This window comes from Myiozetetes cayanensis, unplaced genomic scaffold (assembly GCF_022539395.1).
Source record: "Myiozetetes cayanensis isolate MyiCay16 unplaced genomic scaffold, myiCay2020 scf1, whole genome shotgun sequence".
Classification (NCBI taxonomy): Eukaryota; Metazoa; Chordata; class Aves; order Passeriformes; family Tyrannidae; genus Myiozetetes; species Myiozetetes cayanensis.
Window position 1 is genome coordinate 74,414,354 of NW_026086604.1, and position 15,941 is coordinate 74,430,294.

Genomic DNA, 15,941 nt, shown 5'->3' on the forward strand with positions numbered 1-15,941 from the left:
AGGAATAATGGTTTTGAGCCATAAGTATTATCTGACTCTTTTTCTGTGAGAGCCACTTCAATCTCAACATTTACAAATATTTTTAGCTTTAGCCACCTCAAATGTAGTTGTTTAATTTGACTCTTCAAAAGTAATTCGCAGCCTGGTCTTGACACAAATAGTGCAGTAAAAGGACAGCTTTAAATCTAGTGCCTCCAAGCTGAAGGAATAAAGGGAGACAGATAGGTCTCAGGAACCTCTGCCGGTGTTAGACAAATTTGAGATGGTTATCCATCTTGGCCTTCCTCTGCTTTGACTCTGGTCACTGGCACTATTAGGAGAGTTTTAACTATAAGATTGTTTGCAAAAGAACAGATGCAGGTGCTCCTCAAGTGGCCCCATGTGACTCAGCTTGAATTCAAAAGCAGAGCTGTGGTACCATTGTCACAAGGGCCTTCAGCATGGAGCAACGTGCCAGGTAAACCAAATGGCTAAGCTGGAGTTACTGCAAAGATCTGTATGTTGCACTAACTTTACACAGCTAACTGGGCAGCCAGCAGGCTCCTGTGACAAACTAGATACTGCATAGCAGCAAGCACAGGGCTGCCCTACAAGGGAGGAGGAATCAAGATCTGAGTGAGGGGCAAGAGGAGGAGATAAACCAGATCCAGAGTCCATCCATGAAGTTCAGTCAGAAGCAATAGAAGATTGGGTCAGAGACAAGGATGGGATCAGGAACTACAGGGACAGGGACTGATGGCTTGGGCTGAGCTGGAAGGGGGTCCTGGGCCATGGGCAGGGGTGGGGTGAGGTCCTGAAGGAGGTTTGGCAAGGGCAGTCAGGGCTAACTGCCCTCAGGTCCTTGGTCCTGGGACTGACAACCAGAAGTTCTCTCTCAAGGTAGGAATCCAACAACTTGTGTTTCAAATGGAACAATGTTTTAGTACAACAAGGAAAGTACATACGCATCCTTCATTACAGTGATCAGAACACAAAGTATTAGAGCAGAGAATTATATTTTTCTTCTCTGAGAGTATTTGGCACTCTTTTCTGTGTGCCTCACTTCTCCTACCTTTTAGGAGGTACATTGTAATAGCTGTCACATTAGTTAGATTATCCAGTTGTGCACTTGATCCTGCATTACTGACATTCTTGTAGTTGAATGAGAAGAGAGTAAAATAGCACAAGAGAAGCCAATTCTGATCACTATCAAGATATTGATATAGTCACTCCAGCTGTTAACTGAAAGACATTTTTGTGGCCATAGAAGCCAAACAGTGAATATCTTACTCAGCTGTTGCTTCAGTGAAACTTGAAAGTGAAAATGGAGCAAAGAGTCCGAGATCTAACCTATAGATGGTCATGGAGAAGCCTGGCATGCATAAATCATAAGGGAAGCTTATAGTAGTTGAGCACATTTGCTTCTTTTGTACATAAGTAACTCTAACTCCTTAGGGTAACTGGGGTAAGAGACAGAAATAACCCAGATAATTGTATTGTTAGAACAGCAACTATATCCATCTTTGGGAAAACTTGCATACAGACTTCAGTGGAGCAGGAAAGCCTTTTAATATCGATAGCTAGCACAGGACCTCCTGGGAGGCACATATGCTTTGTGTTATAGATTGAGCTGAAGCCAGGAACATTGGGGTAAAGAAGGGTTCACAACCCACACACCCCTACCCGGCTATAGGCATGAAGTGCCACTTTTTCTTCTATAAATAGAAACAGTCTAATAAAACTAGACTGAGGTATGCCTACTGCTATATGACTTTGGGTTGTTCAGATTAAAATTGTTATCAGAAGCTTGCATCTGTCTTCAAGTCAGGACTTAAATTTGTATGAGGTGTTCCAGTAGTGTTTTAGCAAAGTTGTTATTTCAGGATTTGATGAAAGCTCTGTATTTTATGTGCTTTACCTGAAAATCTATGAAATAGTACCTTGTGTCAGCCTATGCTGTTGCAGTCAATTTTTGAAGTTCTTGTAGCTGGTATTTAAATTGGTGAGGAGAATTATATCCACTTCAAATAGAAGATTTTACATATGCCATACACTGGCATTTTGTATTTTCCCCAGAAAGAATGACTCTATAATAATAATAACTCTATAATAATAATATATAAGAACTGTGTGAATCAACAAGGAATTACAATTTAGTTATTCATTATAAAATTTACCTTAAACGAATAATAATCTTACAAAATTTCAAAAAATTGCATTTCATGGTGAAAGAAAAAAACCCACATTATTACGAAAATACTTATAGGGAAAAAGAGCTTGGGAAAAATCTCTACATACGGGAAACTGTGGTTATTCTCTTCGCCTGGATATAAGGGAAACCAGGTTTTGACAACAAACTGAACAAAATGCTCCCTCTTGTGGTAAAAGCTCGGAAATAGGGGAGCAGTTGGAATAGCGGAGCAGCTGGGGACCGGGGGGGACGGGCTGTTCTTGCAGCTGCAGCTGGAGCTGACGGGTTTGGAAAGCCCCGAGCTGTCAGGGCTCTGCATTTGCCTCTGTTTGGTTGTGATGATAAGTGCGAGGAAGGCGGTATGTCGCTTTCAGGACTGATTCTGAAAGAGGGGCACTGGTGATATTTTTAATTTTTTTTTTTCTTGTTTGCTGGTCATTTCTCTCTGCCTCCATGAGCAAAATGAAAAGGCCTCTACTACCACAGCACAGGTGCTCCTTAGTGATGCTATCTTCTCCTGAAGAAAAAAACCAAAGAGCTATCAGACACAAAAATGGAGGTGCTGGGTGACAGGGATGAAGGGATGTTGGTAGAGTGTTGGTGGAAGATGAGGGGAGGTGGCCTCGTGAGTACTTTGGACTTTTGTTGTGGTAATGCTGGGTTAAGAGACATGGCTTGTGGCTCTCGTCAGACTTAACATAATCACAGAAAGAAATACTTGATTATTAATCAGAAGAACAAACAATACAAATTAAAGATAAGAAAACAGTATTTAGGATCAGATTTTTTCCCTACTGGAGAAGATGGAAATATAACAGCAGGTGAGACCTGGAAGAGAGACAGGGCTGAACAAGGCTGGGCCTGAAATGTCAAAGCTGGTGGGGAAGGCGCTGAGATACAGTAACTGGCAAGAGGTGACATGAGGAGCTAAGACGAGGGAGGTGGCTTGGGTGTTATTCTGTCACAGCAGAATAAGAGTGTGGATTTCATAAAAGAAGCTAACTGTTTATTACCGAAGGGCACAGAACTTACCCATGTTTCCACAACAGACCTGGTTACTCATCTTTTTGCAGGTGACTCTGTTCCATGCTTTGTCTTCTTCCTGATACTACTTTTTTTCTTTCAAAAGGAAAAGGTGAGGACACCTTACACACCCTTAGTTGTGACAAAGATATTCAAAGGTTGCTTAGAATCCCCATTTGGCTAAAGGTACCACATTTATCAAGTAAGATATCCAGATACGTATGATACCTTGAAGCAGCACAGTAACTGAAGTGAGCATTTGGTGAATTTTGAATTTAGCTGTTCTGAGATACATAATTTAGGATGTAGGTATATTTCAAAGAATACTAACTAGTAAACTATAGTTACCATCTCAGCCCTCTAGCTGCTGAAAACAATAAAAGGATCAAAACCCCTCTCAAACTGATAGCAGCAATGATTATTTCCGTGTCACTTTTGGTTGTACAGGCTTTCCCAAGCAAATGACTCAGTACACATTCGGAAATTTCATTTCTGTGATGTACTGGGAACCCTGTGTAACATGTGTTTCAGCTACTAAGTCAGATAGTGCTTGATTCCATGCAGGTAAGTGTTCACTGCCTAAGCCCACCTTTAAACACAGTCTTAAACACCAGTCTCTTCCTTTCCCGCTAACATTCTTTCATGCTAATTCTGTAGTGGCTAGGCAATTTTACAGGACAGTCTCGACAGTCTGAATGTCATGGCCTCATGGGCACTGTGAGCCTTGATCGTCCCTGCCCAGCCTAATCTGGAGCTTCCCCTGAGCCCTACCCATGTTGCAGGACTCGATTTCAGTCCAGCCCAGGACATGCTGCTACACTCTGCCGGTCTCTGCCTTGATTTTGGAGCCTAGATTTGCCTCTCACTTCTGTGCAGCCCTGCCTTACAAATTCTCGTGGCTCAGAAATAAAACTGGGGAGAGGGATTTTCTGCCTTGACCTTGCAGCAGATCACCGCCAGGCTGGCGCTGGCGTTACTACTCCCTCTACAGGGATGCTCCGGGGAAAGTGAGCAGGCGGACCCCAGCTCCCCGGGTATAAGCGGAGGCAGCTCGGGAGCGAGACGCGTCTCGCCTCCGGGGGGAGCAGCTAGCCCCTTCTCCGACAGCTGAGGACGTGTCAGGGCGTGTCTCTCCCCCATTTTTCTCTTTTTCCTCGATTACCCAATTTAACAGGAAATGCTGCATGCCTCACTAATGCATGCTCCGCTCACCCTTGAGCGGAGAGATATCGCGGGTGAGGACGTGGGGGAAGGGGTCCCGCCTGCCCTCCCTCCCCCAGCTGCGGCAGGGCGCAGCCAGCCCCGCACCGCGCCCGAAGAGGGTGGGATGCTGCATCGGGGCAGGTGTGGCCTGGCGAGCTGCTGCGCCTCGGGGGCTGCAGAGCGAGGGTTTATCCACTGGGAAAAACGGAGATACGGAGGAAAACTAGAGAAAAAAAGCACATAAGATTAAAACGAGGAAAAGGCTGGCTTGAGAAGGCTTGCACGAAAATATGGAGGTGTTGTCTTTGCAGTAGCCCCGGGAACCCGCCATGCCCGTGCTCGCTCCTTCTCTCCCTTGCTCCCTCCACACCCGGGGATTTTTTTGTGACCATGGAGGGACAACAGGAGACCCCACTGAGCTGTCCCTGAGCCCCGTGTCTCCCTCCACTTCTCGGACCAGATCCCCGTCCAGGCAGCGGCTGAATGGATGCTCGGCGCAGCTACAGGTTGCAGGGTGCGGGGTGTGAAACATATAAACCTAAAATGCATTTTATTGCCCGATAGTTTTCCTACATAAGAATGTCCGGGAAGCACTACACATTACACCGCACACCAGGGCCCTCAGCAACACACCCTGGCCGCCACGCCCGCCATCTCCACATGCCCTGCGCCCTTTTCGCTCCTTCTCCATCGAAAATGCAAACCGGATTAATCCTTATCACGAGCCTACTACGCGTCTCTCACAGGGTCCTTGTCCCCAAGTTAATGGGAAACAGCCTGCATTGTTCCTGCTGAAAGATGGTGCTGCTGGCAGTGAAGCCCCGGCGTAGCCGGATCGCGCCTCTTGAGCCGGAGCGTCCCGGTGGACGTGCCGCCACCGCGGTTCTCTCTCATCGGGTCCGTTCCACCGACTCTCCCAGGCAGTCGGGTCCCAGGTGCTGGTCAGCGCCCGGTCCGGCTCATCCCGGCAGCTCCTGCCCGCTTGCCGCTCGGGGAGCAGAGGGCGCCCCAGCCCCGCGCATCGCCTGCCGCCGCCGGGCTCCCGCAGCGCGGAGCGAGAGCGGAGAGACGACCAGGGTGCACCCGGCCCCCGCCGCAGCCAGGTTTTAAAAAGAGGGCGGTGGGAAGGTGCGGACAGTGCTCTCTGTTGCGCTGTGGTGGCCCCAGGGACGCTTTGGAAAAGGGGGAGAGCTGGAGGGATACCAGTCCTGAAGCCCCAGCGACGTTCAGGTCAGCTTTTCAGCTGCAGGCGCGCCCGGGAGAGAGATCCATTCTCCTGAGAAATGGGCTGTTTTCCTCTATTTTGTTGCCTGTTGTGTTTAAGGGGCAGACTCTCTCCTTAAGCGTGCCAAGAGCATCCACGCCCGGGGCTTTTCAGTCTCTTCCGCCCGTGCCGCCCCTCTCCGCCGGGCAAGCGGGCTTCCCGCTTCCCGAGAGGGCTGCAGGTGTAGGCAGGCGGCCCGGCTTGCCCGCTCCCTCCGCCACGCAGCATCTCAGCTCCACCGAGGCGCGACCCGCCGCCCCACGGTGCACGGTCGGCCCCTCCGCGGCGCGAATGCGGAGGGTGGCGGAGCGCCCCGCAACTCCGCGTGCGGCCCCGCGCCGCGCCCGCTCTCCTTGGGGCAAGAGAGTTTAGCTGCTCCCTTCCCTTTTTTGGGGGAACGTAGGGGGATAATGTCGCAAGGTGCGTTCGCGGACCCGCGATGCAGCCCGCCCCCCCCGCAGCCCGCACGGCTGATATTTAAACCTGGGGTCCGTGCGCCCCCTAAGCGCGAGAGCCGCGCAGCACATCCCCCGCCCGCGAGCAGGAAAATAAATAAATAAGTGCGTGTGGCTTTTGAACTGCCCACAGACTGTCACAGGGAAGGGGGGAGGGAGGGAAAGAGGGAGGGGGAGAGAGTGAGAAATGCAGAGGCAGCAGCCGCGGTAGCGGCGGCAGTGCTCCAGCAGGCACTAGGCACTCCAGTCCCGGGGAGCGAGCGGGCGAGAGCCTCAGCGCTCCGAGCGAGGCGAGGGGGCTCTGGGCTACCTGGACTCTCTTTGTGACACCCCAGCACACAAACACACCGCGAGGGACAGAGGAAAAGCACACAAAGGTAAGAAGCAGTGTATCTCATTTATGTCATTTACACAGCAGACCTCAGGAGCTTTGTCATTTTTATCATTTTTTCCCCCCTCTGTTTTGTCTCGGATGTGGGGAGAGGAGATGTGCGTGTGACTCGGGAAGAGCAGGGAGAGCGGAGCAGCCCGGGAGCCGCCTACTCGGGCACACTTTAGGAATATCACTGAGAGGAGCTCGATTCCTCGAGAGGGGACCACCTGGTAGCGGGTTCGAGGCACACAACGGACCGAAGGCTATTCCGTGAGATTTAAATGCCCGGGAAGGCTTTCTTGGAGAAGGGTGGGGGTAGCGGTGGGTGTGGTGGGAATAATAGTGGTTTATGCCCAATTTCTTTTCGGTGCCTTTAGCCTTTTTTTTTTTTTTTTCCCCAAAGAGAGGCTGCTTAAATAATAATAACAATTAAAAAAGAAAAAAAAGGGAAGATGCCCAAAGCTCTCCACGAAAAGGAAGCGCTGGGAGAAGAGCACGCACGGCGTCGGGAAGATGGCTGGGCGGGGGCGGCAGTGCTGCAGGGGGAACGCGGGGGATCGGCGGGGCGGGCGAGGCGCGGGGAGAGGCGCGTGCCCATTGTGGCCGGCGACAACGCGACTGTCCCCGGCGAGCGGCGGGAGCGGCGCTGCCCCCGCGGCCACGCGCGGGTTTTAAGCGCCGCTCTCGGCCGGGCCGGCACAAGCCGAGCCTTAGGGGGGACCGGCTGCCCCGCCGAGCTCTGCCCGCGCAGGGGCTACGGACCAGCCGTCAAACACGGCGGGCACCGCCGCCGCCGCCCGCCGCGGTGCGCCCCGGTGTGCCCGTGTCATGAATATTCATCGAATGCCGCCCCCCGCTTCCCACAGGTCCCCCTCTCCCCGCCGGCTCCCCGTTCTCCCCGCACCGAAGCACGCTACACTGCCCCTCGACCCTTTTTTTTTCCTTGCCCCTCCCGACCCGCGCCGCCGTGCCGCCTCTCCCCACGCACACGCGTGCCTTTCAAACCTCACTCCCGCAGGGAGCTTTGCCCGCGCCTCAGCTGGGCGTGGCGGCTCACGCGGGCGTAGCGGGGGGGGCGGACACACACACACACACTGCCCCTGGACGCGCCCACCCTCCCGCCGCGCCGGGTGGGCGCCAAGCTGGGGGGATGCAGCGCGGGGAGGGGGATGCAATGCGGGAAGGGGGATGCAGTGCGGAGAGGGGATGCAATGCCAAGCGCGGGGGGGATGCGGGAGCCCCCACCGCCCTGCCCGCGCCTTTGTCTGTGCCCGGCGCATGCGCGGAGCGGCGGCGGGGCTGGGGCCGGCGGCGGAACAAAGGCGCCGCGCCGCGACCCCCTGGGCGCCCCACACCGCCTGGGCGCCCCACACCGCCCCTGCCCCGCACCAGCCCCGGGTGGGGGGAAATGGTCGGGGTGACCCGGTGGCACCCCGCACCCTTCTCTCCCCGCGCTGCGCCCGGCTTAGCTTTGGCATCTTATTCTGTGCCCCCCCCGCCTCCCCGCCCGTGCCGCCTTCCCCCCACCGTTCACCTCGCCTAGACAAAATTCAGAATTTTGTAAGGGGAAGAGGCCGGTGGTGCTGCCCGCCCCCCTCCCGCCCGCAGCGGGTTGCGGTCTTTGCCTGGCGAGGGGCTGCGGGTGCGCTTCCAGAGCTCCCCCGCTCCGGGCTCCAACACCCACCCGCGCTCCTCGGAGCGGCCCTGGGGGGGCGGCGCAGGAGGTGGGGAGCAGGGGGTCCCCCTGCAGCAGCGAGGGTGTCCCAGGTTCGCCCGTGGCTCCCTTTGGTGAAAGAGGCGAAGTGGGTGCAGCGTACGTGCCGCAGTCGGGTGCCCTGTGGAGCAGCCACGCCGCAGGGACGTGCTCTCTGCCGGGTTCCGTCTGGGAGGGACACGCGTGCTCTGCGTGCCCGGGCGGCCTCCCCGAGCATCTCCCTCTGCCGAGGGGAAGCAGTCTTTCAGCAGGAAGATTGTGTGTGTGTGTGTGTGTGTTAGTGCGACATCTTGAAATCTCTTTTGTTCGAATTGTTGCATCTCGCTGCTGGCATCGGTGCTGGTTCCTCCTCCGCCCCTTTTCCTTCCCAGCTCTTGTCCAAAATTAGGATATATATTTCTCTTTAGGGGGAGCATGCGTAAGCCTGTTGGAAATGGATAGTTTTGTAAGCTAATGACAGTTTCTGAACGGAAACAGCTGGTGTGTTTATCAAGCTGAAGTTAAAGCTAACAAAAGATTATTGCCATTGGGCTCCTAAACAAGGGATGGCAGTGGACTTTATTGCTTCCTCTTGAGGGTGATGAACATTCACTGGAAAACATACACCCCAAGGCCCCTCGGCATGGCGATCACTTGGGTATTTCCAGGGCTTTCAATTAAGGTCTCTTCTGAAGAAGCCATCAGAGCCCTAAAATCCGTCAAAATGTCCCCTCTCTGCTTGCCAGATGCTTGCCAAGCACCACCTAGACGGGTGGCCAGGCTTCAAACTCCAAGGGTTTTTTCCCTGTGTAGCTGTTCCCCATTAAGCATGGGACCAGGGAGACTGGGGTGGGAGTGCCATACTGAGGGAAGATGCGGCATCTGCTGCTACTGCTGCCTCCAGGGGAAAACCTTATGCCGCACAATCCTTTTGTATTCAGGGTGTTTCAGAGAATTTTGGGCAGACTCTCCAACTTTTAGGGGTGAGGGAAAAGGAATAAGCAAGGACATGGCCAAAGGTTTTTGTGCTTGCTGTCTATTCATTGTCTCGCACAACTTCATAAGAGGCAGAAGCTTTGTTTTGTGATCTTCCTAGCTACTGGACTGTATGCAGTGAGTATTTTCTTATTGTCTGGCTGTTTTAGTTTCACCAGAGAGCACCAACTCTGGTCTGTGGACAGAATAAACCCAAAATGTTGGGAAATTCATGGCGGCTCTGTCTATTCTTGTATGCTTCATGAATGAAATAGCTGATTGTATAATACAAGGAAACCAAAAAGCAATCATGCAGCAGTTTTTTCTTTTGATATGAACCTCTGAGTATATCATATTCACTTAAAATAAAATCAATATTAAAAAGTAAAACTGGTAAAATCACTGTTCAAATTATTGCTTGGAGCAACGATCAGGTGAAATTTATGTTTCACCCCTCCTTGCATGCTTCTGTGCATTTGAAATGCATGACCCACTGAAGCAACCTGGTGATAAATGATTGATTTATTTCAGAAAGTGGGATACCTTTGGAGCATACTCTTTCCCTGAGATTATAAAGTATGAAACCTCCACAATTTCAAAACCATCTCTAGAATTGTCTCTAGTTCTTAAATATTTGTGTGTTTTGATCTTTCAACATTAAGTCTCTGGAATAAACTGTATTTTCCAAATGAAGCTGCTTCTGTTTGTGCTGTGTTCCACTGGTAGCTTTGCCCCATGCAGTGAACCGTGAAGTCCTTCAGCAGAGCCTCCTGTGTACACGACAGCTTCTGTCAGAACAATGCCAAGTTCTTCCCTTGGGCAGGCATCCACCCATGGCCTGATGGGATGCATCAAGGGACAGAAGCTGGTTTCAGGGCAGAAACAGGCCTTCCCATGAAATCTTGGGAGAGTTCTGTGAGGCTTTATTTTCAGCTATTCAGCTATCATTGAGCTACTAGTTATTTGGAAACCTGCCATGGAAAGTTGATTTTGCACTAATTTTGAAAAAAAAAATATTTCAGAATATTTCTTTCTTTTTTTCCCCCTCCCATCTGCATGAAGAGAATTCTGCAGTTGTATGAACACATTTATGCACAAATCCCAGGTCTTGATTTAGGTGGGTATGTATAAATGTAATGTCCATGGGTGCACTGTAAATGTAATGTTTCAAATCTGAATTCTTCAAGTAAGAAAACTAGATGCTCTTCAAATACAAGAAGAGCATAATAATCAACCAATATTCAATGCCTTACCTTCGTTCATACAAGGGTAGTAAAGGCACACCATTTTGAAGTACCCTACAGATGTATGGAAACAGATTAAGAAGTAAAGAAAGATACTTAGGAGTGACTTGGGTTTCTGCTTCTGTGTCAATCAGGAATGACAAGAATGAGGTAACAACTAGAGAAATCAAAGAAATGCCTGAAAGCATTAGAGACTTGAAAATAGAAACCATATGCAGCATAATTGACGTTTCATGCATTAGTAGAAAATGCTTTCAAGATTAAAAAAATGCACTTTTTGATTAAAAAAACCTACTTTGTGCAGAATGGAAAAGACTTTAAAGTCTTCTTTACAACATCTTGTATCTTACAGCTCTCTTCCTTAAATGTGTGATGCCACCTAAGCTTCTTACTTCAAGATAGAGAAATGTGGTTAGTATAAAAATGTATCTGTTGGTTATTTGATATAAAAATTCATAAGTTTAAAATAGAAACAGATTGATAGCAATGTGATTCCTCAAACATGAAAAATTCCTGACTTGCCAGAATCTGAAAATAAAATCTTTGACTTTCTTCAGCACACCAGTAAATGTAAAGAGATACTGATTTGTAACACATGTGGAATGGTCAGGTTTTGCCTGGGAGCAAGATGTGTAGTAATTCCCTCTTAAGTACAGTTAATGGAATTTAACTCTGAGGAAACAGTTTTATTAATAAAAACCTTCTGTCTTGGGATATAAGTCAGAGACTGATCTCTTTTGATGTGTTTGGTATTGTCTTCTGCAGAATAAAAAGTAAGTAGGCTGTATAGTCGCCTGACTTGTTTGGTATAGACTGCCAAGTACCCTACCGGTGCTGTAGTGTTGGGAAAGCCACATGCTTTTTAGTCACATGTTGCATAGTTTAGATTTTAGCCTAGTAAGTGGTGCCACATATGATTATGATCTGCTGATCCAGGGATTTTATTTTTTAACCTTTAGGAATCTGAATGTCTTTTCAAAAGATTTTACTTTACATACACTGCCCTAGCAGTTGTTCAGAGCAGCATGAGTTGGTGCTTAATGTAAACCATAGGACTGATGGCAGGAGCTTCATTTTGACTAGAGACTTACTGTCCTTACAAATGATACAACACTGAATGCGTAATAAGACTGGGTCTTAGCCACCTACCTTTTGCTACTTTATGAGTATGTTAATGGAAGATGTCATGATGGTGATTGTAGTCTGCTGATGCACTGGCATGAAGAGGATGTGAATACAATATTGAAGCATAACCTTTTACTCCAGGCAAAAGCCTAGTAACTATAAAGACAAACTTTCCCATGGATTAATTTTAATGGCAGAAATCTATGCCATCATGACTTTACATCACAAACAGAAGCCAATTCTGTACAAACAGTAAAATCAAGGGGCTGCTGGCTATCTCCTGTTTCACTAGTCTTTAAATATTCAGTGGGATGTAAAAGCATAAGGATAGAGCAGAAGGATAGAGCCTGGTTATAGTTTATGAACTTATTTTCTGCTATTACTGTTTTCCTTATGTGATTGGTTGGTGAAGGAGGGGCTCATATTCAAAATTACATCTTGACCTTATTAAGTATTTTTGGATGAAGTAAAAGATGGTCACATAGCAGGATGCTGTAGATGTGCATCTGCTAGACAAATTTAAGGTGACTGTTGAACTATGGAGAAGAAATGAAGCAAAGTTAGACAAAATAAAGAATGGATCAACAATTCTAGAAATGATGCAAGTCTCTCATCTAACTACCTTAGGAAAACGCATGCAAAAGAAGCTCAAATCAGGATGTAGAAAACTGTGAAAACCAATTACAAACACATAATCAACATGGGAGAGTAATACCACTAGAAATGCTTTGGTACTTGTGTTTGTCTGAGATAGACCAGAGACTGAGAATTGCCACATCAGTTTCTTGTAATCATCTTCCCTCAAGGCAGTGAAGCATGTCATTAGGGGAGAAAGAAAACAAAAACAAAAATAGGCTAGAGGTGGTATAAAACTAGGAGTCTGGAAAGGGATAGGGAGAAACCAGTCACCACTAAATGAGATGTTCAGATTATTTCGATATTTCCCATTCATATGCAAAATTTCCTGTACGCAAAGTTGCTGTATTTTGGCCAGTGCTGGTAAGTGCATGACTGAATTCTGCTGCTAATTATGCTGAGCTGGTGGGAGGAGGCAAATTCAGTGAGATCTGAGGTGCTAAAAACAGCTCTTCTGGGCTTCTTGCTGTCACCAGAAAAAGTGAGGCAAATGGGGAAGATGTGCTGGCTGCTCTAACCAACAGGTTTCCAAGCCAGATATATTGAGATTGTGGGGTTTGTTTTCCTTCAGCAGCCTTGCTCAACCCTGTGTGTAAACTCTGCACCAGTGAATGTACACTCTGTGCTGGGAATAGCTGGTGTCACTGAAGAGAGGGTGAAAGATGGCTGTTGTCTATTGCTTTCCTTCTCAGATCTACAGGCCCTGTGAAGCATGGGAGACAGCAACTCTCCAGAGCATAAAACTCAAATTCTGGCTAGATTTTCCAGGCTCTTCCATCCCTCACTTTGAGATGTAGGAGAGGGTACTGTTGGTTTGTAACTTTTTTTACTTGGAGCTTTCACTACAAGCATATGAGGCATATGTAGGATACCCGAGTGCTCAGGATAGTCCCCAAGCCTATTATTCTAATGCCTAGGTTAGCAGACCAAAGCAAATGTAGAAATATGGAAAATCTTTCCTTGTTTGCAGTCCACACATGCTCTACATAGCTCCAGCAGTCATAGTTAAGAGCTTCCTGATAGCTCTAGAAAGCTGCATGTAGGATGTGAGAGTTCAAGGAGAGTGACAAGTTGTCCTTGACATTTTTTTTGTGAAGGATCTGGTACTACTTGCAGGAAAAAAATTTGGTAAGACAGATTTATCCATTCTTTTTTCCTGTATTCTCATTTCCTGCCCTCAGGGATCTCCACCTTGGAGAAAACTATCCTGAAGTGAAGAGGTATCAGCAGAAACCTTTTAAGCCTCTTGCAGCCATCTGATGTTCCACCAGTATTTTGCATCTTAATGATTTATTCAGTGCTAGTTTCCCTAGGTGATATTTAGAGGAACATTCAGCTTTCTACATAGTGGCCCATGCTTTGCATCCAGTTGCCGTGAACTGATGACATTACCTTAATGAATAATACTTTTAGAGCCATGCTAAGTAAGAGCTGTCATGTGCACTGAAATATGATAGCTCACTGGAGTGCACTGTTTTCCTGTGTGTGTAATAGCGTGTAAAAGCTTCAACAGAGCTCAAAAAAACCCCTAATGATACAGTATTTTTTTTATAAGCATTAGAATAATTATTAGGCCACTGAAAGTTCAGCTGTCATCCTCTTCTGTGGACTGAGAGATTCATGAAGAAATTATTGATGCTGCTAGCAAAAGGAACGTGGCACTCCTTATGGTGTCTAATCCCTGACTGAACAATACACTGTACTGACAATCCACTACCACTCGATGTACTGAAAGTGGCCTTCAGTGCTGAGGTACCTTCTGTTACCAAGGGTTCAAACTATACTGCAAATCACCTACAGGTGTTTTTGCGAACATCTCTTGGAACATCACTGTCACCAAGGCATTATGGAGAAGAGCAAACATAGTCAACAAATGACAAACATAATGGATCTGCCTTGCTTGAAGCAGAGTAAATACTGTGTCTTTAAATACCTGCCATCTCTGTTCTGACTTGAAGTTGATATATGGAGGATGGTGTTGAGGGAAACAAGCTGGCTTTGCATGCTCTCCCGCAGCCACTGACCCTGTGAGGAAAGAGACTAATATCCGTGTGCCTCACCATCTGAAACACAGAGATGACAGGGAGTGAAGAAGTTCTGCACTGACAGATTTGTGGTTCAGAAAAAAAGTCTGTCCAGGAGTTTGCTGTGAAACAATTACAGTAAATTTACAGGCTGAGAATAGAAATATTTATGTCAGCAGCTTTTATTTTCTTTCTACTTAAAAAACAAGTTATTTGGCAGATTTTCTCCTGGTTAAAGAAGCCATTTTATATACTTCTTGTTAGAAACTATATTCTAACCTGTTTGGATATACCATATTTTCTCTGTCCATATTTGTTAATGTGTCACACTAAAAAAAGTTTTGTATCTTCAAGCTGATATTTACTAATTTTTCATCTAGCTTTGACTCTGTACCGTTCCTTGCCATATTCCTCTAGATAATTTATCTGTATTTCAATTAAATTATCATAGTGGTTATATTGTCATTTCCCTTGCGTACCCTTTCTAGAAGTCCACATTTTCAACTGTGAACTAACTCAACCTGTTTCAGAGAACACCTTAATAATCAGTGACAGTAACATGCAATATGTGCTTTAGCAGATGTGCAGAACATGGTACAATCTATGTCCTAAGCTTAAGTGTGTGCTGTCATTCGTGACTGGAGGCATGAGAACAGAACCACTTATTGTAAAACTTTAATTTTAAACTCTATAACTGATGCTACTAAACCCCAACTGTTTGCATATGGCTCCCAAATCTAGATGTTCAGTAGTAAGATCATATCAACATGAGAACTTGGTCTTGAACAAAGTTTCATGCAAATCCTGCAACAATATGGAAAACTTGGAGCTCTGCCAGCTGAAGGCATTCAGTACTTTTAAACTTCTTATCACTTGAAGAAATATTAATGTCATTTCTTCTGTTGACTGAAAGGGAAGAGAATTCTTTCCTTCTTACACCTTTTAGTTTTAAGAAAAAGTGACTCTTGACTGAATTAAAAAGAAAAAGCCAACAAACCCAAACGGTTCTGTGATAGCTTGCATTTTCAAGAAGAATTAGATTTTTATTCCTGTAGAAAATCAAATGAAATGCTGCAAGATCATAATTAAACTACATTAGTGAGTTGGAAAACCTTCCAAAACAGAGTTTTAGGGGAAACATTTGGTATTATAATAGACAAAGCTTGTCTGTCAAGCTGTGGCTGTGCTGGGCTGCATATTGCATAAAGGCCAGTAGCTGTCACAGTCATACTGGCCTGGGTTTCTTTCACAGAGAAACCCTTCTTTGGATCCTCTTCTAATTGCTTGAGATTTTAATTATGTCTAAATAAAGCATAAAATCTATAAATGATGGAGACAACAACATGATTGCTGTGCACATTCAGTATGAGTTCCATCAAGATGAGGGCCTTGTTCAGGCCAAGTGAGTTCATGATGGCACATATATAATGCTTTTTTTTTCTGAAGTACAAATTTGTAGCTACAGAGTGAAGACACAAAATAGCCTTTGGTCACTGTGGAGGGTCCCCAAGTAGGGGGCCAGGGAACTGAAGGGGACTGATTTAGATAATTTTCTGCACATTGTGTTCGCAAAGAAGATCAAAAAACTCAAAGGATATTATTTTCATTAGAATTACTGCTAGTCATCTTAGTTAATTAACTCCTTACATAGAGAAAACTTAACAGTGTTGTTGGAACCAAAATAATAGATAGATATAAGGTTTATTCACAGCCTGATCTCTACCCATAAACCCTTTCAAGTTTTGAATACTAATGC

The 15,941-nt window shown here is 46.9% G+C and overlaps 1 protein-coding gene across 2 annotated transcripts in view; it reads left to right on the forward strand.

The window, feature by feature from the left end:
• Positions 1-6,298: 6,298 nt before the first annotated feature.
• The window catches only part of BASP1 (brain abundant membrane attached signal protein 1), a 52,090-nt gene continuing 42,447 nt past the window's right edge, over positions 6,299-15,941 (forward strand). Inside the window, exon 1 of one of the 2 annotated variants that reach the window (XM_050311772.1) lies at positions 6,299-6,492. The gene's annotated coding sequence lies outside the window, so the exon portion shown is untranslated. Of the gene's footprint in view, positions 6,493-6,639; positions 6,759-15,941 lie in introns of those variants that run through there. The other variant, XM_050311777.1, reaches the window with a different exon arrangement.